Source organism: Marmota marmota, unplaced genomic scaffold, assembly GCF_001458135.2.
Source record: "Marmota marmota marmota unplaced genomic scaffold, marMar, whole genome shotgun sequence".
Taxonomy (NCBI): domain Eukaryota; kingdom Metazoa; phylum Chordata; class Mammalia; order Rodentia; family Sciuridae; genus Marmota; species Marmota marmota.
Window position 1 is genome coordinate 1,557,341 of NW_026000164.1, and position 6,653 is coordinate 1,563,993.

A 6,653-nucleotide genomic window follows, 5' to 3' on the forward strand; every position below is an offset into this window, starting at 1 on the left:
GAATCCCACTAAATAAGGAGGGCGGAGGTAATTGAGTCATTAAGGCCGTAATACTGAGAATCTGTCCACTTCTTAAATTGGCCCTACGGCAACTTTTCCAAAAGTGATTCTGTGGTTGTTAAAAAAAAAAAAAAAAAAAGCTTTCTGCTTTCAACTGCAGGGCTTTTCTTGTTGCAGTCACAGAAAAGTGGTTTCTGGGTTCCTGAGAGCCTGTTTCTGGGTCACCGGGAATGTTCATTATGCAAAAATGTTGGTAATGCCCCTCAATTCTCTCCCAATAGCAGGTGTCTAATCAGCTATTTAATATAGATGTCTAAAAGAAAACTCAGGCTGATTCTATTGAAGGCTCTGGAAACCCAGTCTCCTTTTCTTACTGTGCCATCCCATCAGACAAGCACACAGATGGTTGTGATTCAAGGAAGGTGCCCCAGGGAAGAACAGGGGGCTGGGGGGGGGAGACCAAAGGACTGGAACTTCTTGTATCTGACAGTGGTCTCCGGAGCTCCTCTTCAGAGAGATGAGTCTTGCATTTGTAAGATCAATTGAAATAGAGACAGAGTAGAAGTTGCAAGTAATGAGGATCTATGAAATGTGGATCTATGAAAAGTGGTTGTAAGAGTAGGGAATAATAAGAGAGCTATTTTTAAATGATAAATGATATACATAAAGTGGAAAAAAAAGAGTTCAAGAGGACTTTGGCTTTCAGCTTGGGTTTATGGGAGGAAGTGAAACAACCCAAATCAAGTAGCTAGAGGGAGGGGCATTCTTGGGGTGGGTTTAGGGATGCTAGTGGAAGAGGCAGAGAAGACCAAAAGGCAGGGACCTGACCCCCAGCCCCGTGTGCCCACTGCAGGGGACATACAGCCGTGGAGCAGGAACAAGGGGGCATGAGTCAACTGAGGGGCCATCTCTGGTCCCACACCTTGGCTTCCAGCTCCAGGACGCCCAAGGCGGGAAGGCAGACAGGAATGGGGCTCAGAATAGCAGTTCTCAAACTTCAGGATGTGTCAGCCACCTGGAGGCCTTGTAAGAAGCCGAGCCTCAGACTCAGTAGGTCTGGGTTAAGGTCTAGAAGTTTGTTGGTTTGGTTTTTGCAGTACTGGGCACTGAACCCAGGGGAGCTCTACCGCTCAGCTACATCCCCACCCTTTTTGTTTTTTGAACAGGGCCTCACTAAGTTGACCAGGCTGGCCTCAAACTTGTGATCCTCCTGCTTCAGCCTCCTGAATACTTGATATTACAGCAGTGTACCACCATGCCCCGCTAGAGTTTGCATTTCTAACTAGTTCCCAGGGGCTGGTGGTATAGAGGAAGAAGTATGAACTTGGGATTCGGAAGAATCTGAGATGGATTTCCACCTAAGCATTTGTAAGATCAATTGAAATAGAGACAGAGTAGAAGTTGCAAGTAATGAGGATCTATGAAAACTGTGGTTGTAAGAGTAGGGAATAATAAGAGAGCTATTTTTAAATGATAAATGATATACATAAAGTGGAAAAAAAAAGAGTTCAAGAGGACTTTGGCTTTCAGCTTGGGTTTATGGGACGAAGTGAAACACCCCAAATCAAGTAGCTAGAGGGAGCTTCAGATTCCTCAAGTGGAAAATGCAGAGATAAATGAGTGTATGTGTACAGAACCTATTACTGGGTGTCTGGCACACAGTTGATACTCAACATGCTGTCTTATAGGCAGGTAGAATAGTGGGCAGGCAGGAAGATGGTCAAATAGGAAAGCAGAGACCTGCCAGCTGTGGACAGGGAGAGAAGACAGGGTGAGAAGTTCAAGGACATACGCAGTCTAAAGGGAAGAGCTCCCCAAGGACAAGAGGAGTTGGCCTCGGGTACCTTGGTCCCTGACACCTGTGTTTGCCAGCAAGGTAACTGGGGAGCAAGAATAAACCTGTAACAGGTGACATTAAGTAATGACAAAGCGTGCCAGTGTTGGGCCTCACTGTCTTGACTGGTGGCCACTCTGGTGCAGCTCAGAGGCTCCCCCGCACACTCCTGGTCTCAAATGCTAGAGCTGGAAGGCAGAAAATAGGTTCAGCCTGCCGTAGCCAAGACTTCTTTCAGCAAGTCTTAGGGGATAGCATGGCAGGAAGCAGGCAGGAGAGAAGAGAGGTGAAGGCAGAAAATTCTATCATATCTCAGGCCCCAGGGCCACCTGAAAACCTGGAGGCCTGGCTTCAAAACGTATTTAGTATTTCAAGCTTGGCACAGTGGCTCACACCGGTGGCTCACAACTCAGGAGGCTGAGGCAGGATTGCAAGTTTAAGGTCAACCTGGACAACTTAGTGAGACACTGTCTCAAAAGAAAAATAAAACAGACCAGCCTGTAGCTCAGTGGTAGAGTGCCCCTTGGTGCAATCGCCAGTACAAAAAAAACAAAACTTCAAGAAAGTGACCGCAGTCTTGAACCAGTGCAGGGCCCTGTTTGTACAAGTCATGTGCCTGTGAAGCCAGATGGTTCCCTGTCGAGCTAGGGCATGAGATGGGGAAAAGAAATAACACAGATTGAAAAAAATCTGTAGATCGGTTCACTAGCTCTAGCAACCTCTTAAAATGAAAATGAAGCTCACAGGTGAAACTCTGTTAATTTTGAATCCTTTAAGTGCAAGCTGTTACCTTAGAGCTTGGTGTGGTCCTTAGAAGTGCCTTTGGGGTCGCGTGACATTTTAGAATCTGAGAAAAGTGGTGTTTTCCTAAAAGGCATGTCTTCGCCTCGGCTCCTGCTACTTCCCTCTCACCTGCCAGCCTCCTGAAGGTGAATGAGTTTGTAGATCTGATTTGGACTCTGGTCAGGAGAAGTCAGAAGTTCCTAGTTTGGGGTTCATGGGATCCCAGGGTTGGCTTCACAGGCCTGGGCGGTATACAGACAGGACCCTACAGTAAGGACTGTCCCACACTTTGTTCAACACGATCCATTTTATGATTACACTTCTAAATCCATACGTGTAGGGTGGCTGATAACAGGCGTACTTCACACATAGCCCAAAGCTCCCTCCCCAGACTTTGTGTCCAAATTTGGGGCATCATCTGCGTGAGCCACTAGGAGGCAGTGTTGGCTAGTGGTCTGTTCGTAGGGCCGAAGCCGAGCAGCTTCTCCCCTCTCAGTCCCACTTGCTGAAGGACTTTGGACCTTTGTAAAAAGGTGAAGAGTGTTCATGATCCAGCAATTTAAGTAGGTCAGCTTGATGAGGGGCACCCTAAAACAAAATGCCAGGGCGCTTCCCTTTCCCTTATCATCTTGATTGTATAACCATTCCGCCTAATCCGGGGTCAGATTCTGGCTCTAAGACACTCTGAAAGAGGTTCCAGCGAGGACTAGTCCAGGACTGAGTACAAGCTCAGATTCATTTTTTTTTTTTTTTCCCAAGTAAAATTGCCCTGAAGCCCGAGGCAGTGGGTTCACTGAAGGGAAGGAAGTTTCTATTAGATTCCGGTGGCCTGAGCTCAACAGCTTTCTTTTGTTGGCCAAATGAGGCAGCATTGATACTGAGGAGGCGGGTGAGGTCTGGAGGCTCCTGGCCAGAGCCTGGAGCAGGTCTTGAGAGCAGTTCCACCCCCACTGGGGCCACCAATCCCTCCTGGTCCCACTTTTGGAAAAATCCAGCCATGCACTTCTTCTGGACACAATGATTCCCTACAGCGAGTGTGGAAAGAACTGTCAGTGGGCTTCTGTATCCTCATAGGATGATTAAGTGCACAAATAACTTTACATGAAATTATATTTAAGTAAATAATATGAATTTCACATGGTGTGTGGGGAGGTAGACAGAGACTGAAGGGCGGCCCACGGGAGAGGCCCCTGGGCAGTTTGAGGATGGGGGTACGTCTCTATGGGATCCCTCTAGAGAAAGGAGTCCCAGCGCATTTTAAAGGGCCTTGAATGCTGAGTTAGAAAAAGAAGAGTTTAACGTATGACGAACAAGATCCAGTTAGGATTTTTAGAAAAGAACAATTTGAGAAGAGTCCAGCCAGAAGATCTGCCTATGTTGGATAGGATAGATGGTGGGAAACATAAACGAGGAAGTACTTTTAAAAATTGTACCAAAATTGCAGCTCATTTGGGGGAAGTGGTGCTCAGGGTTCTTGCAGTTGAATTCTAACTCTCTCCTTTGGGGCTGTGTGTTGTTGGGCAAGCTCGTGAACTGCTCTGAGCCTGTTCTTCATCTGTAAAGCTGTAATGATGTGTAGATTATATGGATCATCTTTGTAATATACCTAGTGTAGCAGCTGGCGCAGAGTAAATCTCAGGGAATTGTAGGTGGGGACAGGAATTATTTTTGTATGATGATGGCATTGTGAGGAATTTGTGGCTCCAACAGATCTAACCAAAAGTGGCGAATCGGGGACATAGCACAATGACTGCTATTCAGATAGTGTTTTTCACCCTTCGATGTACGTTTTAATAATTTGGAAAGATCCTCCCATCCCGAAATAGCTCCTACTTTTTTTTTTTTTCATTTTTGTGGTCCTGGGGATTGAACCTGGAGGTGCTCTACCACTGAGCTACATCCCTAGTCTTTTTTATTGTGAGACAGGGTCTCCCCTAAATTGCCCAGGCTGGCCTCCAACTTGTAATCCTCCTGCCTCAGCCTCCTGAGTCTCTGGAGTTACAGGTTTGGGCCATCAGCCCCAGTTACAATTTTGTTTTGATCTTTATGTCAAAGTACAAATTTTTTGATCAATATAGATCCTGAAGTAGCTCCACGTATTTTAGTTAACTGATTTCCAGTTGATAGAAAGTTTATATAGCTGGAGATTTAGATTTTCTTTCAATGTAAACCATTTGTTTTATTTTCATTTAGTAAATGTGATAGCATCTATAATTTACTATACAATAAAATATATGTAAACTTTTTCACTTAAGGAGATGTAGTCTACACATTTTTAAAAGTTATCTTAATTTATTTTTTGTACCAAGGATTGAACCCAGTGGTGCTTTACCGCTAGCCACAACCCCAGCCCCTTTTTAAATTTTTAATTTTCTAATTTTTTCTTTTTTCTTTTTAGTTATACATGACAGAAGAATGTATTTTGACATGTCATACCTACATGAAGTATAATTTCCCATTCTTGTGGTGGTACATGATGTGGAGCTAACCCTAGTTTATATTTTAAGAGACTGATGCGCTGCCTACTGCGCTAAGGAGGCAGACTTGTTTATATTTTATTTAGAGACAGGGTCTTATTGAGTTGCTTAGGGCCTCGCAAAGCTGATGAGACTGCCTTTGAACTTGTGATCCTCCTGCCTCAGACTCCTGAGCTGCTGGGATTACAGGCATGTGCCACCGTGCCCCGCCCCCGCCCCCCCCCAGTTATCTTATTTTTTAAATTTTATTTTTCCATTTGCAAGAAAAATCACATGAATATTTGATAATGTTATTATGCAAGTGATGTACATAAAATCTTCAGAAGGCTGCCAGTCCATCATCAATGCCACAATAACATAATAAAAGCAGTATTTTAGCATAAAGATTCTGTAATAGCAAAAAAAAACAAGGCCAGGACTATAGCTCAGTGGCAGAGCGCTTGTCTAGCACATGTGAGGCACTGGGTTCGATCCTCAGCAACACATAAAAATAAACAAATAAAATAAAGGCATTCTGTACCTCTACAACTACAAAAAAATTTTAAAATAAAAACAGAACAAAAAAAATCCACAAATCTTTCACCAAAATTAATTAACCTGATTAGTTTTACTCAAAGCAAGCTTGCCATTCTGCATGTTTGGTTTTTTTCAGCAAGAAACACATAACATTTTAATTCCAATATGTCACAGGAGGAATAAAGGAACTCACAATATTCTGGCCAGACGTGCACAGTGTGTCTGAGGGCCCTGGACAAGAAGGAAGGTCCAGGGTCTTGCAGGTCCTTCCAGTGCTGCTGTGGAAGAGAGGTAGAGGGTTTGAGAAGACAGGGAGCCTTCCTGAAGTCTCACAGAACCACTGTTGCACAGCAGAGTTCAACTTGTTCTATAAAGTTCTGGAAACCAAATCAAGGACTAGCCATTTGGAATCCACAGAAATTCCAGTTCAATTTTAGGTGTAGTGCTCTAGCTATTTGAGTGCTCAAAAGTGGAATTTTATGTAAAATTATACTCTCATTTGGGCTTTCTTTAAAGGCACTTGTGGGGTGATTGTGTGCTATGGCTCGTCCCCCAAAGGCTCATGGACTGAAGCTCGGTCCCCAGTGTAATGGCTTGGGGAGGTGGTGGCCTCTAAGACCTGGGGTTCCTCAGGAGGCAGGAGGTTGTGGGAGGTCGTGGGATGAATGCCCTCTCAGGGAGCCATGCAGGACTGTGGGACTGCCATGGTCACTCAAGAGCAGTTTCTAACTAGGCAAGTTCTGCCTCTGCAGCTTGCTCCTGGTTTTCCTGCCCCACCAGGTGACCTCATGCTCCCACATGTCATTCTGTCCACCTTGAGGCCTTCAGCGGAAGCCAACACTAGGTCCCTGCTCTTGAACCTCCAGAGCTAGAAGCTCAGTGAGCCTTTTTCTTTATTCAATACCCAGTCTCAGGTATGTTGTTCTACAGCACAGAATATACAAGACATGGTTGAAGGAAGGGTGCTTTCTGTGTGTCACTTGTACACACTCTTCTATAAAATACATAAAAATATCAGTTGTCACAGAGAGGGAGACTGAAGA